The sequence below is a fragment of the Arvicanthis niloticus genome, chromosome 28 (assembly GCF_011762505.2).
Source record: "Arvicanthis niloticus isolate mArvNil1 chromosome 28, mArvNil1.pat.X, whole genome shotgun sequence".
Taxonomy (NCBI): domain Eukaryota; kingdom Metazoa; phylum Chordata; class Mammalia; order Rodentia; family Muridae; genus Arvicanthis; species Arvicanthis niloticus.
In genome coordinates this window covers 19,384,774-19,406,943 of record NC_133436.1, presented here as the reverse complement: position 1 = coordinate 19,406,943, position 22,170 = coordinate 19,384,774, and the positions used below count along the sequence as shown (strand labels likewise).

Sequence of the window (22,170 nt, the reverse complement as noted above, 5' to 3'; positions counted from 1 at the left end):
TTTAGAATCTGGTAACGTTTTCTAAAAAGCATTGATGTTTAGTCCCTAGTCTAATTAATATCTAATTAATATCTCCACTCAAAGTTTTCTCCTGTTCATATCCAAGCCTTGGCTGAAATACTCTCACAGCAACAGACTTCAGTATGGATTTCAAGGCCACAGGCTCACAATGGTAGCCAGCTGCAGAATCAACCAAGATTTTGCATCATTTTTGAAGTCATTATTTTCACTATATTAACACTAATGTGGGGAAGGATCAAGCAGGTGATGCTGTAGATGGGAAGAAATAGACATTTCTCAACATCAACAACCACAACACGTATTAGCAGCCGAGATACTCGTCTTCAACTGGCTACTTAGGCATTCAACCCAAGAGGGCACTTGGGAGTCAGAAATGAAAAAGATACTTATATAGAACTGGCTTTAACATCCGTCACCCCGACCCTGTAGGGTACCAGTCTTCTCCATCTTGTCTGGATGCTGCTCCTTCAGTAAGCTCTGCCTTCTTGGTGTGCATGCAGCAGTTCCTTTCTATGTGTATCCCTAATATCTTGAGTCATGTTTATAAGGGAGTTTAATTTCAAATCGTTTTGGCATCTAAGAAAGTCATTTTCATTGGTTGTCTTTAGCCACAAGGATTTGGAAACAGATGTTCATGCTAACTTTACAGATAAGAATCCTGAATTAAAGAAATAATTTGGCCAAAGTTAGAAAGTAGACAGAATCAAGGCCACACTTGATTGGAACTTCAGACCTACAGTTAGTTCGCTGTGCTTTTTACCCGACCATTGCTCTTGACTGACATGTTATAGGAAATGAAGTCTTCATTACCTTCTCTGTACAGGAACGCTGTAGTGCAAAGATCTTTTCCCAGTAGTTATTTTACACATGGCCTTTTTCACTCCCAAGTATTGTTTGCTAGAATCTTCTTGAGATACAGTCATGACCTCCCAGGAAAGATATAGTATATTAAATTGCTTCTAGCTCTAGAACTGGATTTTCATTAAGGCCAGTGCCTGATTCTTTTTTAGTACTGCCCCGGGGCACTTAGGAGAGAGCTCGTTTTCATGGCTGGCAAGGGCATCATTCAAAAGACAATTTGAATGTAGCCTTTGATGTATTCTTTTCAGAGCTACTGTTTGGATAACCTGCAGGGAAATCTTTAAAATATACTAAAAGTGAATTCTATTTTCAGGTTGGTGGACACATACATAAAGAAGCATAAATAAAATTCGGAATGCTGTTGTGTATTTGTGTAAACACGTGTCCAGATGTGTTTGTGTATGTTTGTGTGTTTGTGTAAGAGTGTGTATTGGGGAGGATGTGTGTTCTCTAGACAATAGCCTATTTGAGATTTCTGATTCATGTATAAGCCAATAAACTGATCCCCAAATCTTCAATACTCTCTCTCTCTCTCTGAGCTTAAAAGGCTAAGGATGTATAGACAAGCCAAGAAATAAGTAGCAGAAGCCTGAGGTATAGTTACCATCATGAAAGAAACACCCAGTTAGCATTCTTCAAAGGTTTACCTTAAATTACATGGGTTCCATACCTTAAATTGCCATACTGTTCCTAGATATGATAAAAAAAAAAAATATATGAAAGAAACAACTTAAGAAACAATTTATTTTGGATCATGTTTTCAAAAGGTTCATTCAATGGCTGCTTGGTCCTATACATTAGAGCAGGGTATCATGTTGGCAGAGGACACTATATCCCCAACTTTGGACAAGAAACATAGGCAGAGAAGTGAGAGTGCTTTGCTGGTAGTTTTGTTTTTCTTTTTTAAATTCAATCCAGCCCCCATCCCAAAGAATAGTGCTCCCTACTTTTCTATGTAGGGTGACTTCATCCTTAGTTAATTTTTACATATGTACACTCACAGAGACATGAAGAAGAGGGGAATCACTGATCTTCTAGGTCATTCAAAATCTAATGAAGTAGACAATACTAGGACTGACAGACTCTGCAGATCCTAAAGTGGCTAGATACTCTAATGGGTGCCTTTCTGCTTGTTCCCCAGGCAGCTAAATGTTGCCAAGAACAGATGCATGTATGTGAATGAATCAGGTAAGTCTGGGGGGGGGTTGTATTGTACATGTACAACATGATTATAAATACATATTATCTGAAAGTCAATTAGGAGTCACATTTCTGATGCAGTTTGCTGACATTTAACATTTTCCTACTGTTTTTTCCCAAAATAAACAGCAGTTAATATTCCATCAAGTACAAACACCTTGGCAGTACATATGGCATTCAAATACACACAGAAATATGCATTTGCACACATACATGAACAACACATAAAGAATATGAATGTAGAGATATCCACTAATTTATTATGATGTACCTGATTATTATCAATTTTATCTATGTTTTGAAGAAGAACATTCTTAGGTACCAAGCCTTGGCTGAGATTCAGGAGATTTCTGTGACATTGTCAATTCTGTTCACTGCCAAATTTCACATCGTGCAAAACAATGGCTTAATGCTGGAGTGATTGAATTCCAGGGAAGGCTGACTGAACAGAGTTCTCCAAAACCTAAACACTGCCAATTCTGATGCCCCTAATTTATTCCAACAACCATTTAAGTTTGAATGCCTCCATTTTAATCACATTAGCTGTATATTACAGAGCCTTAACACCCAAAGAACTCCAGTGGCAAAATGAATTTGGCTGTTCCTCTGCCTCTGCCTCCACCTCCCAAGTGCTGGGATCAAAGGCGTGTGCCACCACTGCCCAGCTTTTTCCATGCACTCTTATCGACCTCAGTTGCAGGCCTGATTGGCATCATGCTGTAACCACAAGGGTGAAAGCTCCCAGGAAACCATGTGCCCCAGTTTCTATCTCTTGATCCTACCTGGTGATAACATATTCTTCTTCAATGGCACTGATGTAGAGATTTGTTTCTGTGAAGCCAGAACCATGGCCAGTCTGCCCATACCTCTAAGGCCCTCATACTTATCTGCAGGAAAGCTGACTATTCCATGCTGGGTATTTATTTATTTTTAATCAAGTAATTCCCTTCTCCTGGGTCCAGTTTCTGTCATCAACCTATACCCTAGGAAATAGAATAAACCTGTGTCTGTCCTGTGCAAGCCAAGCAACTTTCACATTTAGTTTCCCAGAAGCCATCACACCACATGTACAGACTCTGAAAATACCTACGCACCATTTTACTATGTTGCCAGGCTTGGGTTGACTGAGAAGATGACATTTGTGGTAGTCTTGGTTGTACCATTACTATACAATATTTAGGAAGTCATTTTTAGTTTTTGAGATTATGTTTTCTCAATTATTAAGATGAGAGAAATAATTGTGTCTATTTCATACAGTGCTGCTGTGAGAAACAATAGGATACTGTACAAACATTTGTTAATCCATTTAATATGCTCAGTGTTAAGAGTGGAGGGAACTTGAGCAACAGAATGATTTTTTTGTATTGTTTCAGATCAAGACTCTTCTGAGAGATGATGAGGCTTTGAGTCATTCTGAGGTCCAGAGAAGATGTCTTCAGAGGTTTGCTATGGTTACTGTTAGTCTAGATATTGGTTGCTTCCCAAGTATCCACACAGTCTACACTTAAGGGCAGCTCAGAAGAGCAGAGATTGGATTCAGTTTGTATTTGCAGAGAGAGTATCCTCATTTGCCTTGGCCTATGCAGTTATTCTGTAGTTCAGTGAAAGAAGTGATAATACAAGACCAAGAGTGTTATCCTACACTGCCTTCACATTTGCATACTTTTATTATAACCTTGAGTGTTCCAGGTCATACCTTCTTCTCCTGAAATTTTCTGTTTCATACCTAAGAATATTTAAACATTTTGAATTATGTTATGAAGTCCTGCTTCAACTTCTAAAAGTCCTTGAGAGGCAACATGACAAAAGAATTGAATACTTAGATACACACTGGTTTCTTTCTTACTAAACCAAAACAGCACTATTCATTCATTCATTCATTCATTCATTCATTCACTTTACATCCCAATTACAGTTCCCTCCCTTCTCTCCTTTCAGTCCCACACCCATACTCCCTCTGCCCATTCCTCCTTCCCATTCTCCTAAGAGAACACTGGCCCCCTATGGGTACTAGCCCACATCCCATCCTCCCTCCATGTCCCTGGCATATCAAGTAAGCTCATCCTTTCCTACTGAGGCCAGACAAGGCATCACAGCTAAGGGGGAAAAGATCCAAAGGCAGGCAATAGTCAAAGACAGCCCCTGCTGCAATTATTAGGGGCACTACATGAAGACCGTGCTGCACATCTGCTACAAATGTGTAGGAGGTCTAGGGTCAGCCTATGTATGCTCTTTTGTTGGTTGTTCAGTCTCTGTGAGCCCTCAAGGACCCAGGTTAGTTGACTCTGTATGTCTTCTTGTGGTGTTCCTGACCTCTGGGGCTCCCTCAATCCTTCTCCCAACTATAGCTCGCCTAATGTTTGGCTGTGGGTCTCTGCATCTGTTTCTATCAGCTACTGAATGAAACCTCTCAGGAGACAGTTATGGTAGGCTCTGGTCTGCAAGCATAGCAGAGTACCATTAACAGTGTCAGGAGTTGGCTCTCTCCTGACACTGTTGATGGGTATCAAGTTGGACCAGTCATGGGCTGACCATCCCCCTCAATCTCTGCTTCATCTCTATCCTTGCATATCTTGTAGGCAGGACAAATTTTGGATTCAAGGTTTTGTGTGTAGGGTTGGTGGTCCCACCTCTCCACTGAAAATCTCACCTGATTACAAGAGGTGACCACTTAAGGCTCCATATTTTCTGCTGCTAAGAGTCTCAGCTGGGGTCACTCGATAGACTCCCTGGAACTTTCTCTGTCTCAGAAATGCCCCCTGCCAATTTCTATCCTCTCCCAGCCCAGCTCTCTCCTGCTCTCTCCACACATGATCCTCATCTCTGTTCCCTTCCCCATCCCCTCTCCCACTCAGTTCCTTCCCTCTCTCCACCTTCAATGTCTATTTTAGTTCCCCTTCTGAATGAGATCCACGCATCCTCTCATGGGACCTCTTTATTACTTAGCTTCTTTGGGTCTGTGGATTGTAGCGGATTATCCTATACTTTACGGCTAACATCTAATTGTAAGTAAGGATATATGATCCCAGTCTTTCTGGGTCTTGGTTTCACCACTCAGAATGATCTCTACTTTCATCCATTTGCCTCTAAATTTTATGATGTCTTTGGCTTTTTATTCAATATTTTATTTATTTACATTTCAGATGCCATCCCCCTTCCAAATTCCCCCCCCCCCATTAATCCCCTATCCCATCCCTCCTCCTCCTTTTATGCCTTTATATTGTTTAAATTACATACAAGTATTAAGGTCAGTTCTAGGTTGAAGAGCTTGCAATACAATAGATGCAAACAGTCCAGGAACAAGGAAGACAATAAACTCAGATAATCAAAGAAGATGTAGGACAATAAACAGAGTGATCACTCCTGTGATCACTATTTCTAAGTGCTTTATCAGGATGATCAAGGTATCTGAGCCTACTTCCCTGTCCTAGCCCAAAGTCATTTTCATGCCTGAAGCCTATTTTTTTGTTCTAGCTTAAGATTTAGATTTCTGCCTATAATTACTTTTTTGTTCTAGCCTAAGATTTAGATTCTTGCCTGAAATTTCTTCTTTGTTCTAGCCTAGGATTTATATTTCTGCCTGAAATTACTTCTTTGTTCCAGCCTAATGTCAGATTCCTGCCTGCAGTCCATTTTCTTGTCCTTGTTTTATATCAGATTCCTTCCAAGCAGTCCATTTCCTTGTTCTTGACCGATGTTAGATTCCTGCCACACAGCACCCAAAACTCTCCACATCTCCTCATTTTTATTGCATAAACCAGACTGAGTCTGTCTTAGGTCATTCTGACAAGAAAGACTTCCTTACTCATCATGGAATATGCATTATCATAAGCAATGCACTTCTGCCTTAGGTTGGTAAGGCTCTGTGCAGAAACTTACCCATCCTTGGATTGCCAGCCTGTTAAATTAATAACTCTGTCTAAGGGTCCATTATCAGTTTCAAGTCATGTACATTGGCTGCCAGCCTGTTGATGTAGTTAGAAACAAGCTTTAACACGATGAGCAAGTATAAAAGTATTCCCAGGACAAGAAGGGCTAGCCTGATCAGGTTATATATGCCATTCTTGAGGTTTGACCAAAATGGTAATACTGAACTCAGGCCATGCATAATTTTATCAGCATTATCTGCAGCATCAAAGGTCAACAGAGCAGCTTTCTTTAAATTCGTAATCTCACTTTGCAAAGTTAACACACCCAGAGAGGTATCGGGATTATGCCAAATATCCTACAGGTGTCTTTAAACTTTTTTCTAATCATAATGACAATCATTATAAATTTAAAAGTAACACTACTCCAATGATATTTGTCATGACACTGGGATGGCTCCTAACTCTTGAACCCAGCACCTTCTTCAGATAATTTGAAAAGGTTATAGGGCATCATCTATTTTTCCAGATACCTATGTAAATCCTTTTGTATACTCAAAACATTAGTAACATTTTTTTGCTAGATGGTTAACAAAAATAGTTGTCTTAACTCCTTGTGTCAATGCTATTGCAGAAGCAGTGGTGCTAGCAATTAATGGAATTAAAGCTGTTATACCAGCAACAATCAAGCTTGCTACCACCTTGCTTCTGCTTAAAACCTAACTCTCTTCTTCCAGCACTTTCAAGCTTTTTTCAGAGAATCAAGGTTTTCTAATACTCAGGGAAGTAAGACAAAAGCTGGTTGATAGACACCCATAACAGATATGTCAGGTTTCAACACACTAACACAATTGGAAATCATACAGTAAATGCAACTTACAATAAATACTGTAGAAGAGACAAAACCAATTTTAGCTTGACAATTAAAAGAGCCTTAAAATATGCACTAACCCTTGTTTGAAATCCACATCCTGTCCAAACTTTATCTCTTGCTATCATAACATCATAATGAACTACAGCTAACTTCCAAATATGTCTCTGACAATGTCCAGATCCAGTCTTTCAAAAGTAGACTGTTATTTCCAATATTGGATTGATTTCTAGACCAGTACATGATTGAGTCCTAATAGCTATTCACCTTTAAGAAGAATACAAAAGACATTATAATTTCTCTTTTTGATTCTCTATCCCAAAGGTCTAAAAACTTGAGACAAGGCAGCCTGTCCCATCTGGGATATAGTCAAGCAAATTTGGGTCAGGAACATATGTCCAATACAGCTGCCCAGTCACCCTTGTCAGGGCACTCAGCAAGCTCACATGTCAGCATCATTTTTTTGTCTCAGCAACAGTATGTCTCACCAATCTTTTTAAAGTTCTCTGGGCCATTTCCACAATACCTTATCCTTGAGGATTATACAAAATCCCCATAATAAATTGTTGACAAAAAGTCTCAACTGCTTGACTACCATTGCCAGACCCATTATCTGTTTTTTTATTGGATATTTTATATATTTACCTATCCCATTCTCCCCCAAAAAACCCTTATCCCATCCCCCTCTTCCTACTTCTGTAAGGGTGTGCCCCCACCATCCACCCATTCCGTCCTCTCTGCTCTCAAACTCCCCAACACTAGGGAATCCAAAATTTTCAGGGACCAAGGCCCTCCTCTTCCACTGATGCCTGACAAGGCCATCCTCAACCACCTATACAGGTGGAGCCATGAGTCCCTTCCTTTGTGTTCTCAGGCTGGAGGATTAGACCCTGGGAGCTCTGGTTGAGTATTTTGATACTCTTTCTACAAAGGTCCAAAGCACCCATACTTTGGTCTTCCTTCTTCTTGAGCTTCATGTGGTCTATGCATTGTATCTTAGGTATTGGGAGCTTTTGGGCTAATAGCCACTTATCAGTAAGTGCAAACCATGCATGTGTGGTTTTTGTGTGTGTGTGTGTGTGTGTGTGTGTGTGTGTGTGTGTGTGTGTGATTGGGTTAGCTCACTCAGGATGATATTTTCTAGTTCCACCCATTTGCCTAAAAATTTCACGAACTCATTGTTTTTAATAGCTGAGTAGTACTCCATTGTGTAAATGTACCACATTTTCTGTATCCATTCCTCTGTTGAAGGACATCTGGATTCTTTCCAGCTTCTGGCTATTATAAATAAGGCTGCTATGAACATAGTGGAGCATGTGTCCTTGTTATGTGTTGGAGCATCTTCTGTGTATATGCCCAAGAGTGGTAAAGATGTGTCCTCAGGTAATACTATGTTCAATTATCTGAGGAACCGCCAGACTTCTTTTCATAGTGGTTGTACCAGCTTACAATCTCACCAACAATGGAGGAGTGTTCCTCTTTCTCCACATCCTCGCCAGCATCTGCTGTCACCTGAGTTTTTGAAGTTAGCCATTCTGACTGGTGTGAACTAGAATCTCAGGGTTGTTTTCATTTGCATTTCCCTGATGACTAAAGATGTTGAGCATTTCTTTAGGTGTCTCTCAGCCATTCTAGTTTCCTCAGTTGAGAATTGTTTAGTTCTGTACCCCATTTTTAATAGGGTTATTTGATTGTCTAGAGTCGGATTTCTTCAGTTATTTGTATACCTTGGATATTAGCCCTCTATCAGCTGTAGGATTGGTAAAGATCTTTTCCCAATCTGTTGCTTGTTGCTTTGTCCTATTGACAGTGTCCTTTGCCTTACAGAAGCTTTGCAATTTTATGGGGTCCCATTTGTCAGTTCTTGATCTTAGAGCATAAGCCATTGGTGTTCTATTCAGGAACTTTCCCCCTGTGCCTATGTATTTGAGGCTCTTCCCTACTTTCTCTTCTATTAGTTTCAGTGTAGCTGGTTTTATGTGGAGGTCCTTGATCCACTTGGACGTGAGTTTTGCATAAGATGATTTGCATTCTTCTACATGCTGACCTCCAGTTGAACCAGCACCATTTGTTGAAAATGCTGTACTTTTTCCACTGGATAGTTTTAGCTCCTTTGTCAAAGATCGAGTGACCATAGGTGTGTGCGTTCATTTCTGGGTCTTCAATTCTATTCCATTGATCTATCTTCCTGTTTGTCTCTCTGTACCAATACCACAAAGGTTTTTGTTTGTTTGTTTGTTTGTTTTTGTTTTTTATCACTATTTATTGCTCTGTAGTACAGCCTGAGGTCAGGGATGATGATTCCCCCAGAAGTTCTTTTATTGTTGAGAATAGTTTTCACTATCCTGTGTGTTTTGTTTTGTTTTTTTCAAATGAATTTGCATATTGCTCTTTTTAACTCAATGAAGGATTGAGTTGGAATTTTGATGGGAATTGCTTTGAATCTGTAGATTGCTTTTGGCAAGATGGCCATTTTTATTATGTTAATCATGACAATCCATGAACTTGGGAGATTTTTTTCATCTTCTGAGATCTTGAATTTCTTTTTTCAGAGACTTGAAGGTCTTGTCATACAGATCTTTCACTTGCTTGGTTAGATTCACATCAAGGTATTTTATATTATTTGTGACTATTACAAAGGGTGACTTTTCTCTAATTTCTTTCTCATCTGTTTATCCTTTGAGTAAAGGAAGGCTACTGATATGTTTAAGTTAATTTTATATTCAGCAACTTTGCTTTTAGGAGTTCTCTGGTGGAAGTTTTGGGATCACTTAAGTATCCTATTGTATCATATGCAAATAGGGATATTTTGACTTCTTCATTTCTGTATCTCTTTGACCTTCTTTTGTTGTCTAATTGCTCTGGCTAAAACTTTGAGTACTATATTGAATAGGTAGGAAGAGAATGGGCAGCCTTGTCTAGTCCCTAATTTTAGTGGGATTGTTTCAACTTTCTCTCCATTTAGTTTGATATTAGCTACTAGTTTGCTGTGTATTTCTTTACTATGTTTAGGTATGTGCCTTGAATTCCTGATCTTCTCAAAACTTTATCATGAAGGGATGTTGAATTTTGTCAAATACTTTCTCAGCCTATAGTGAGATGATCATGTGTTTTTTCTTTGAGTTTGTTTATATAGTGGATTACATTGATGAATTTCTTTATATTGAACCATCACTGCATTCCTGAAATAAAGCTTACTTGATCATGATGGATGATTGTTTTGATGTGTTCTTAGATTCAGTTTGTGAGAATTTTATTGAGTATTTTTCATAATCATAAGGGAGTTTGGTCTGAAGTTCTCTTTTTTTGTTGAGACTTTGTGTGGTTTAAGTATGAGCATAGCTGTGGCTTCATAGAATGAATTGGGTAATGTTCATTCTGTTTCTATTTTGTGGAATAGTTTATAGAGAGTTGGTATTAAGTGTTCTTTGAAAGTCTGATAGATTTTTGCACTAAAACCATCTGGTCCCGAACTTTTTTTGGGTGGGAAGACTTTTAATGACTGCTTTTATTTCTTTAGGGGTTATGGGACTGTTTAGATGGTTTATCTGCTCCTGAATAACTTTGGTACCTGGTATCTGTCTAGAAAGTTTTTCATTTCATCCAGATTTTTTCATTTTGTTGAGTATAGGCTTTTGTAGTAGGATCTGATGATTTTTAAAAATCTCCTCAGTTTCTGTTATGTCACCCTTTTCAGTTCTGATTTTATTAATTTGGATACTGTCTCTGTGTCCTCTGATTAGTCAGGCTAAGGGTTTATCCATCTTGTTGATTTTCTCAAAGAACCAGCTCCTGGTTTTGTTGATATTTTGTACAGTTCTTTTTGTTTCTACTTGGTTGATTTCAGCCCTGAGTTGGATTATTTCCTGCCATCTACTCCTCTTTGGTGTGTTTGCTTCTTTTTGTTCTAGAGCTTTCAGGTGTATTGTCAGGCTGTTAGTGTATCTTCTCTCCAGTTTCTTTTTGTAAGCACTTAGAGCTATGTGTTTTCCTCTTAGCACTGCTTTCACTCTGTCTCATAAGTTTTGATATGATGTGTCTTCATTTTCATTAAATTCGAAAAAATTTTTAAATTTCTTTATTTCTTCCTTGACCAAGATATCACTGAGTAGAGTGTTGTTCAGTTTCCACTTAAATGTGGGATTTCCATTGTTTATGTTGTTATTGAAGACAAGCCATGGTGATCTGATAGGATGCATGGGGTTATTTCATTTTTTTTTTGTATCTGTTGGGGCCTGTTTTGTGGTCAATTATATGATCTATTTTGAAGAATGTACCATGAGGTACTGAGAAAAAGGTATATTCTTTTGTTTTAGGATGAAATGTTCTATAGATATCTGTTAAATCTATCTGGTTCATAACTTCTGTTAGTTTCATTGTATCTCTGATTAGTTTCTGTTTCCATGATCTGTCCATTGCTGAGAGTGGGGTGTTGAAGACTTCCACTATTACTGTATGAGCTTTAGTAAAGTTTCTTTTATGAAAGTGGGTGCCCTTGCATTTGGCGCATAGATGTTCAGAATTGAGAGTTCATGCTGGTTGACTTTTCCTTTGAGGAGTATGAAATGTCCTTCTTTATCCTTTTTGATAGCTTTAAGTTGAAAGCTGCTTTTGTTCGATATTAGAATGGCTACTCCAGCTTGTTTCTTAGGACCATTTGCTTGAAAAATTGTTTTCTAGCCTTTTATTCTAAGGTAGTTTCTGTCTTTGTCACTGAGGTGGATTTCCTGTATGCAGGTCTTGTTTATGTATCCAGTCCATTAGTCTATGTCTTTTTATTGGGGAATTGAGTCCATTGATGTTAAGAGATATTAAGGAGAGGAGATTGTTTCTTCCAGTTATTTTTGTTATTAGTGGGGGCATTGTTTGTGTGGCTAACTTCTGTTGGATTTGTTGGAAGAGGATTACTTTCTTGCTCTTTCTAGGGTATAATTTCCCTTCTTATATTGGAGCTTTCCCTCTATTATCCTTTGTTGTGCTGGGTTTGTGAAAACATACTGTGTAAATTTGGTTTTGTCATGAAATACCTTGGTTTCCCTTACTGCATTTAATATTCTTGGTTCTTTCCAGTTTCTGGCTATTATGAATAAAGCAGCTATGAACATAGTTGAGGAAGTGTCCTTGTGGGATGGCAGAACATGTTTTAGATATATTCCCAGGAATAATTAGCTGGTCTTGGGGTAGAACTATTCCAAATTTTTTTTAGAAACTTTCAAATTGTTTTCTAAAGTGGTTGTACAGGTTTGCACTCCCATCAGCAGTGGAGAAGTGTTCCCCTTGCTCCATGTCTTCCCTAGCACATACTGTATCTTGAGGTTTTTATCTTAATCTTTCTGACAGATATGGAATCTCGGAGTCATTTTGATTTTCATTTTTCTGATGATTAATGACATTGAACATTTCTTTAGGGACTTCTTATCCATTAGAGATTCCCTCGTTGAAAATTCTCTATTTAGTTATGTAACTTTAATTTCTACTTGGGTTATGTGGTTTGTTAGTGTCTAATTTGTTGAGTTCTTTATATACTTTGTATATTAGCCCTCTGTTGTATGTAGGGTTGGTGAAGATCTCTTCCTATTCTCTAGACTGTTGTTTTGTCCTATTGATGGTGATTTTTTGCTTTGTAAATCTTTTCAGTTTCATGAGGTCCCATTTATTAATTGTTGATCTTAGTGCCTGAGCTATTGGTCTTCTGTTCAGGAAATTGTCTCCTGTACCAATATGTTCAAGGATATTCCCCTCTCTCTTCTATTAGATTTAGTGTATCCAGTTTTGTGGTGAGGGTTTTGATCCACTTGTATTTGAGTTTTGAGCAGGTTGATGAATATGAATCTATTTTTATTCTTCTAATTGAAGATATCAAGTTAGATCAGCACTATTTGTCAAAGATGCTTCCCCCACCCCGTTGTATGGTTTTGGCTTCTTTCTCAAAAATCAAGTGTCCATAGATGTATTGGTTTATTTCTGGGTCTTTGATTCACTGATCAAACCTGTCTATATGCCAATACATGTGGCATGTGTGTTTTTATTTTATTAGTCTGTAGTATAGCTTGAAATAACGTATAGTGATACCTCCAGAAATTCTCTTATTGTACAAGATTATTTTAGATATCCCGATTTTTCTATTTTTTCCATATCAAGTTGATAATTGCTCTTTCCATGTCTGTAAAGAATTGTGTTGGAATTTTAATGGAAATTTCATTGGATCTGAAGATTTATTTGAATAAAATGGTCATTTTCACTACATTAATCCTATGGATCTATAAGCATTGGAGATATTTCTATATTCTGATATCTTCTTTAATCTCTATTTTCAGAGACTTGAAGTTCTTATCATACAAGGCTTTACTTGCTTGGATAGAGTTACAGAACAACATATTTAATATTAATTTTAGCTACTGTGAAGGTGTTATTTTTCTGATTTCTTATCATCTGTTGTAGCCATACTTTGACTTCTTCCTTTTAAATTTGTATCCCCTTGATCTACCTTAGTTGTCTTATTGTTTTAGATAGGACTTCAGTTACTATACTGAATGGATACAGAGGGAGTGGTCAACCTTGTCACATCCCTGATTATAGTGGAATTGCTTTAAGTTTTTGTCTTTTTAATTTGACGTTGGCTACTTGCTTGCTGTATATTGCCTTTATTTAGGTATGTGCCTTACATTCCTGATCTCTTCAAGACTTTTAACATAAAGGGGTGTTAGGTTTTGTCAAAGGCCTTTTCATCATCTAGTGAGATGATTATGTGTGTTTTTTTCTTTTCAGTTCATTTATATGGTACATTACTTTGATCAATTTTCTTATATTGAATCACCCCTACATCCCTGGGCTGAAGATTACTTGACTTTAGTGAATTATGTTTTTGATGTGTTCTTTGATTTAGTTTGTGAGGCTTTTTTTAAAATTGCATCAATGTTCATAGGGAACATTAGTCTGAAACACTTTTTCTTTGTTGTGTCTTTGTGTGGGTTAGGTATTAGGATCACTGTGGACTCATGAAATGAGTTTGGCAGTGTTCCTTTTGTTGCTATTTTGTAGAATAGTTTGAAGAGTATTGCTAGTAGTTCTTCTTTGAAAGTCTGATAGAATTCTGAGTTAAAACCATCTGGCCATGGTTTTTTGGTAAAGAGATTTTCATTACTGTTTCCATTTCTGTAGGGGTTGTAGGATTATTTAAATTGTTTAAATTGATTTAAAAATTTAATTTAATTTAATTTAATTTGGTAAGTGTTATCTATCAAGAAAATCATCCATTTTGTTAAGATTTTTAAATTTTGTGTAGTACAAACTTTTGAAGTAAGACCTAATCCAAATTCTTTGGATTTCCTCAGTTTCTGTTATGTCCCCCATTTTGTTTTTGATATTCTTAATTTGGATATTGTCTTTGTGCCTTTTAGTAAGTTTGGCTAAGAGTTTGTGATTCCTCATTTTCTTTTTTTATTTATTTTTTATATTTTATTTACATTTCAGATGCCATCTCCTTTCCCCATTCCTCATTTTCTTAAAGAACCATCTCTTGGCTTTGTTGATTCTTTGTATTGTTCTTTTTCTTTCTAATTTATTGATTTCAGCCCTGAGTTAGATTATTTTCTGCTGGATACGCCTCTTGACTGTGTTTGCTACTTTATGTGTTAAAGCTTTCAGATGTGCTTTTATGTTGCTAGTGTGATATTTATTCAATTTCTCTATGAAAGCATCTATTGCTATAAACTTTCTTTCCTCTTAGTACTTTTTCCATTGTGTCCCATAAGTTTGGGTATATTGTGCCCTCATTTTCATTCTGGAAATTCTGGAAAGCCTTTATTGTTTTTTCTTTATTTCTTCCTTGACCCAGCAAACACTGAGTAGAGACTTGATCAGTTTCCATTATTTTGTTGAATTTCTGTTGTTTCTGTTGTTGAAGTCCAGCTTTATATTTGTTGAGGCTTGCTTTGTAACCAACTATATGGTCAGTTTTGGAAAAAGTTCTGTCAAGTGCTGAGAAGAAGGTATATTCTTTAATGTTTGGATAAAATGGGAGCCCTTGTTTTCAGGACATAGATATTCAGAACTGAGACATCTTGATGGATTTTTTTTTCCTTTGAGGAGTGTTAAATGTCCTTCCCCATCTCTTTTGACTACTTTTGGCTGGAAGTCTATTTCTTTAAATATTTGAATGGCTACTTCAGCTTTCTTCTTGGGTCCATTTTAGATTTAATATTTTCTTTGACCAGTGTATCTATCAATTTCTTCAGACATATCTTTCTGACAATGGGCTCACCTCTGTTGTTCATGCCCCAGGTGAACCTGACTGTTCCTGGAAACCCTGCAGGACTCCTTGAAAAGGCATGCAGAGCTGGACAAATAGCTCAGGGGACAGAGAGCACCTCTTTGCTGCTGGCTGTGACCCCAGGGAACTTGTTAGGAAAGGGAATGATCTGGAAGTGTGTAGCCTGGATGTTTCTGGGGCCCATCAGGCCCCCTCAGGAAGTCAGGCAGAATTGTAACCCTCAGCTCACCTTTAGTGGCTGTGCCTCAGGTGAACTTAGCCCCAAACAGCTCTTCCCAAAGCCAAGCTCCGTTACTATCCTTGGCTGTTTTCACAGCTTTGATAGAAGAAATCTTCAGTTGCAATATGACTTGAATACAACAAAAATAATATTCTTTAATCAAGTAATAAATGCAATGGAAACCATGATTAAACAAATGTTTAACTCATGATGGACTCATTCAGTATGTCAATGAATATTTTAATACCAATTTACACATATTTTGAATGATTCCCAAATAGCCTGGCATTGACATTGCACAAGGTAAAATAGGATGCCTTTTTTCCCCCCACAAAGTAGATAGAATATTTGACTTTCTGTTCAAGCAATTAATTTATTTGACAATAATATTTATACACACCACACGACACACACACACACACACACACACACACACACACACACACACACTGATGTCCTGAATCAGTAAACAAATTGAACATGTCTTTCAACTTCTTAGACAATTGGTCTTATATCTAGAGATTAAGACTCAAAGAGTGGGCTGGAGAGATGGCTCAGAGGTTAAGAGCACTGACTGCTCTTCCAGAGGTCCTGAGTTCAATTTCCAGCAACCACATGGTGGCTCACTACCATCTGTAATGGGATCTGATGCCATCTTCTGGTGTGTCTGAAGACAGCTACTGTGTACTCATATAAGTAAAATCTTTAAAAAAAAAAAAAAAAAAAAAAAGGAATCAAAGAGAACAGATAAGACAAGAGCAAGTATTAACACAAGCACCCTGCTTCTTCATAGGGAAGAATCCGGAGTGAAAGACACGAGTGTTGATGTTTCTCATTTCTCCAAAGAAGATTCTAATGTGTATGTTTGAAAGAGCAGAGTGTCATGATACTTTTGTGGATAATATTGGGTCAGTGAGAAAGTAGAATCCACTCTATCTATTTGGAGAATGAACAGTAGTTTTTCGTTTATTGGTGGTAATGCAACTCAATGGTGTTTAGATCAGTGGAACATCACACAAAATGAGTTCCATTGCCTTAGACTGCTCTGGATCTCCTTTCTTTGGAATTACAGACAATACACTTCCTTTCTTTGGGTGCCAGTGAGGTAAGTCGTGACTCTTAGATGTAACCAGGCAATGAAAGATAAATAGGCTATCATTTGGATATGAACCAGACACCTAGTCTCACTTGGTGACAGACACCAATCATGTTGGGGTATTTAGCTACTGAAGCTACCAGGAGAACCTGTTATCTATTCATCAGTAACCCAAACCAATCACAATTACAAAGAAAGTGAGGTGGTATCCACTGTATTGTTATCAGGTTATGTATATACAGTTTAAAAGGGGGAATGTGGGGACAATAAGGAACAACAAAGAAGTATTGAAAAATGTAGCATTTCACTGGTGGCTCTTAGGTCCCAGGAACTGGAAACTCTTCCAACGTATAAAACTAAATAAAATGTATTACTCAAATAGGGAAGAACGCTACAGCCTCTTTATCAGCTTTGGAAATTCAAGCACTAAATTAATTATTGTTATAGCTAGTTGTCTTGGGAAGCCAAGCATACTCAGAAGATCATGTTTTTTACAAATTATTTTGGTTAATCAAAAGTAAATTTATCCTATAGGCAAAAGGACACGTTTTTACTCATATTAGGATAATCTTCAATAAAAGGACATAAGCTAACTCACTTTAAGACAACCTGTAATAAAATGTAGTAACACTAATGTAAAAAGTATCTTTCCTCATTACCATTGGTGATGTCATTTCTGCTAAGATGGCTTCATCCTGGACACATGTACTGTGAATTTTCAGCTTCTTTCTTCTGGCTCACAGAGTTGGAGTCTTCTGTGGACATTTAGAGAGTCCTTCAGATGCAGAACTGCTAAGTCACAAGGCAATATAATGACAAAAAAGCTTGTCCTCTTAACACTTTCTAGAGGAACAACATCTTCGCAACTTTAGTAGACTTCTCAAGCAAAACAGGTTGGAGAGTTGTGCCGAGGCCAGTTTGTGTGCGTAGCTTTCTTTCCACTCTTGATCTTCCTGGCAGCAAGTACAGTTGACATTAAGTTCGCTGCACACAGTGTCTTTGTGCTTGATGTTTCTCAGCACTTGAAAAAAAAACCCTCAAAGCCAGTGCTATAAAAATAAATGTTTTAACCAAGTTTGAACTGATAAAGCAAAAATTCAGTTACAGAAAAGTGTATGAGCTTTTTAAAACATGAGAGTGTATAAACCAGGAGTTTCAGCCTGTGGGTTATGACCTCCACAAGGATTGCCTATCAGGTAGCCTGGACATTGGATATTTACATTATGATTTATAGCAGTAGCAAAATTACTGTTATGAAGTAGCAACAAAATAATTTTATGATTAGGAGGTTATCACAACATGAGGAACTGTATTAAAGGGCAACATTGGGAAAGTTGAAATTAACTAAATAAGCCACTAAAATAAACCAGTATTTTGTTATTTAGAGAAGGCAGTACTATAAGGAAGAAACTAATCCTGAGAGTCAGTAAAGACAAATTTTATTCTGCCTCTTCATAACTAATGTGTGACCTTGCCGTGGTATAAACTGTGTTCCTCAAACTTCTTTCATCTGCAAACTATAAAGTGGGGATTACTTAATTTCTCATCTTTGGCTAAGGTTCTGCATACTAAGGTGTTTTTTTAATGTTTGTCTTTCATGGAATGACAAGTAGAAATCTAAAAGATAGCATGTCTAAATTGTAGTGATAATTTGATGTCATATTACACAATGATCTTGTGGAGGAGGTTGTTGATTGTCACTAGACCTCTCCAGAAATTTCTGAGTGATGCTCCTATTCTGAACCCTGTAGGAGGCCAGTGTATAGTTCTGAACCCTGTAGGAGGCCAGTGTATAGGTAACCCTCCTCTCTCTCTCTCTCTCTTTCTCTCTCTCTCTCTCTTTCTTTTTCTCTCCCTCCCTCTCTTTCCCCTTGCCCTTCCCCTTGCCTTCTCCCCATCCTCCAATAGCACAAGCAGACATGAAATTCGTAATCTTCCTGCCTTAGCCTCCCAAGGGTTTATATTATAGGTGTATACCACTATACTAAACACAAGTGATTATGCCTTGCTTTAAATACACTAAATGGTGATGAAAATATTATAACAAAGAACTCCACTGTGAGCCTGGATGTACACTTGTGTCAGGGCCATGGTCCAGGTAAAGTGACCAAGTCTGGCAGCTGATGCAGAATTCAGAATATCAGGTCAGCAATGCTTGTCTTTGGGGAGAGGTGAAGACTGAGACTAAATAGTTACAGTGGTCTGGTGACCAAATATAAATAAATGTACCGACTCTGAAGACCTTGGCACAGACAGTACAATAACGAGTTGTTTTGACAAGTCCAAAAAAATGTTTCTGTCTCTCCTCTTTCCTTTAATTTGGCATCTACTTGGCCTCGTATTGATTTGTTCCTCATTTCTCCAGCAACAAAATTTACCTTCTTCCTTGTTTTCAATATCATACTCTCCTGACAGAGGTTATTTCTAGCGCCTCTAGATTCTCCCTAAATGATTTATTACTTTTTCTTTCTTGTCCTCTATTAATGTTTCTTCCAGTGAAAAAATAAAAACAAAAGCATACTTAACTGGTACACACACACATACACACACACACACACACACACACACACACACACACACACACACACTTGTATTTCCTCAATTATTCAGGAAGTACAAGGAAAGGAAGATGGAATTGTGTGTGGCTGCCTTGAAAGTTACTTTCAAGCTTGTCCAAAAGACATTTTTTTCTCCCCAAGTCCTTTGCCTCTGGGCCTGGCTCATCTACTCATACTCTAGTAGGGTAGATGCTTCATTTGCTACATGCTTATAAAAAGCACATACACTTATTTAATGTTTCAGCTGATCTTAATGTTGAAAATTCTTTGCTATTTAAACAATAGACTTCCATGAGAGTACAGCCGGCCACCATTGCAATAATGACCTCTTAAAAAATCAGAAGTACAAAGCACTCATATTTATAAAGGGTTTTCAGGGTCTTGATGATAGTTTAACCTTACTGGGCTGGTTTTTAAATAATGGTTTTAGTTTATAGATGAAGAGTAAACATCCGTAAACAGAGTGTCTGACTTTCTTCTAGCTCGAAAGAAAACCACAGAAAGTTTACTGCAAACTCCTGGCTGCCTGTCTATTGTTCTAGCTTGAGTGCTCTGACACAGAAACGGTGTACTGAATAAGAGACCACAGCATAGTCCAGCTTCCTAGGTCTGTCCTAGTCTATAATCTGGGTAGGATCAAATAAACGCTGACAAGCAAGTTTTCATGAAATGGTGCCAAGACAGTTGCTCCCAGAATCCCTATCATTAAATAATGATGAGCCTTCATTGCGGTACCTAATTTCTGAAATTTTAAAGTGAACTTGAGTAAACACAATAACAGTGACTATTAAATTTGGGCGGGCCATTTATAAACAAAAAGCATTTAAAGAAACACAACTACTTCAGTCTATACTTTGGGGGTCACTTAAGAACACTTTGTCTTTTATGTTCATTGGAATGCACATGATTGTGTCTGCCTGTGAGTATGTGCATACTGGTGCAGGTGCCTGGGGAGGCATCATGAGGGTATCAGATTGCCTGTGGCTTCAGGCAGTTGTGAGCAACTGGATGTAGGTACCAGGTTCTGAATGCAAGGGTGCAGCCAACACTTTTGATTGAGGAGCCAATTCCCTAGCTTCATGAGTCATTAAAAAACAACAACAAAACAGCAAAACAACAGCAGCAAAACCTATTTGTGATGGCCATGCTTTGCTCTCTTCAAATCATACATATTTTCATGGCTTTAAGAAAATTTTCAATGGTTTTTAGTCAGATTTTATCAAGTCGCTTTGCCATGGGAAGTCAAGATTAAGGCACATATGGCTTAGCTTTACAGTGTTATGTTCCTCCTTCTCGTGCATGAGTCTGGTATTACAGGGAGACTGTTATAAGAAGATATGCTGATAAGTTCTTCTGAAGTCTACAAAAAGTAAGCATCTTTTCTAAAGTTCAGAGGAAATGTACCAAATGCAGAATTCAGTACACAGTGGTACTTAGTGAGAGAGTTTGCTCATTCTGAGGCTTAAAATATGGTCACCTGATTTGAAAAGAAAGAAAATCTCCCGTTACAACAGAGGACCCCATACAGAAAATAAGTTCATAGGAACTACATTTGAAAAATCAATAGGATATCATTAAAGGAAAAAAAAACAAACTAGCATTCTGACTTTGTGTAGAGACATCCAAATAATCTCACTATTATGAAGGTGTGGACACTAGAGAATCACCTGGGAGAGCTACAAAGGGGTTTTGGTGAGGATGATAAGAATGGAAGGGAGAACACACCGTCTTGCTAAAGCACTGCCCTGTTCCTTTGGTAGTTGCCCTTTTGAGAGTATCTTGGTGTCCTGAGCCTTGGTGTCTGGTGACACCCTCACATCCCATCTCTACCCAAACTATATTTCTGTGGACTCTTAGTGCAGCGACTCTCAGACTCTGACTCCTTAGGAAACAGCTTAGAAAGAAAGCTTTCTACAGGCTTAGGGTTCATCATTGCTTGCTGAAAACAGACTCCCAGTGAGAAAAATGCTGAAGCCTAGTGCCCTGGCATTAAAGTCATGGCAAGAGGTACTGAGGTTTTGATTGACAGCCTTGCTATCTGTGGTACTGTCAAGAACTGAATAGTCAGATGTGGACTCAGGGCCTGGCTGCACTGTCAGGTGTTCCCTTCATTTTGGAGAAGGCCCTGAATGTGCCCGTGTGTTGGGAGCCGACTCAGTAGAAATTGGCTATCATCTTTGCAGCCATCTTGAGCCATATACCCTGACAAGAGACTTGTTTTCGACAGCCTACAACAGCTGAGCACACTCTAATAAATATCTTGTTTATCCCACCTATCTTGTTTTGTTGTTTAGTGCTCCCAGCTGCAAGGCGCACGTGGTATCCATGCCTACAAGGCACGTGGCAAAGTGTATAAATACCCCGGGCTTCCCTTCAATGAACGAGAAAATAAAGGAGACTTGAGACTTGATCAGAACCTCTGTCTTGTCTCCATTCTTCGTGTCTCTTCCCCTTCATCCCCACTCTGTCTCTTGCTAGACCCTGACCTCAGACCGGAGCAGCAGCTCGGGTGAGACACAGTGGCCCCCAAGCCAGGCAGTGTGGGCCTCAACACATGTGCCTTACCTTTCTTTATTTGATGAGTTGGAAGTTGTGCTTCCAGATTGCTTTTTCAAAAAAGTGCTCCACTTGCTGGTCACTTCCTGAGGGTTTATCGTGAGACAGGGACATTGCTTTAGGCACTGGAGAGATCAGAATAAGCGAACCAGAGGCGAGAATGACAGCAGATGAAGACTCTTCCTCCTCTTCCACATTCATCACACATGTACAAAAGGGCCTTTCTCTTAGCGTTGGCTTTCTGTACCAATGATACAAAATCTTCAGAGCAGATTACAATACATTATATTTTCACGGGACACTCTAGCTCTTCCAAACACAAAGATTCATGTGCACTGCTTTCAACTGTTCCCTTTGTTTTTACGAGTGCTTGAGAGAGAAGTTGAGAAATGTAGATGTGTTGGCACAGGGAAGTCCTCGAGTCTTAGATCTTTCCAGGCTCTTGCCTAGTGGAGGGGGTCGGTGGGGATGCTGTGCACCCCTGATGTGGTCAGCCAAGCTCCAGAGGGCAGCTCAGAGCTCTCCTGCAGGCTGTTCTGGCTCCCCTGCATGCTTCAACCTCAGCCTTGTCATCTTTAGACTGCTGAGTCACGCTCCTGACACAAGCCTAATGACCATGAACATGCTCGATTCTTTTTTTCTTCTTCTT

At 38.4% G+C, this 22,170-nt stretch overlaps 2 long non-coding RNA genes across 2 annotated transcripts in view; one reads left to right on the top strand and one right to left on the bottom strand.

Moving 5' to 3' along the window:
- The window catches only part of LOC143440152 (uncharacterized), a 32,784-nt gene that overhangs the window by 10,338 nt on the left and 276 nt on the right, over positions 1-22,170 (top strand). Inside the window, exons 2-3 of the long non-coding RNA XR_013108016.1 lie at positions 2,024-2,070; positions 3,456-3,523. This is a non-coding gene — a long non-coding RNA (uncharacterized LOC143440152). The remainder of the gene's footprint in view (positions 1-2,023; positions 2,071-3,455; positions 3,524-22,170) is intronic.
- On the bottom strand, positions 16,606-22,167 carry LOC143440153 (uncharacterized). The gene is made up of 2 exons (XR_013108017.1): positions 21,531-22,167; positions 16,606-17,428 (listed from the first exon to the last, which is right to left on the bottom strand). It is a non-coding gene; the product is annotated as an uncharacterized LOC143440153 (long non-coding RNA).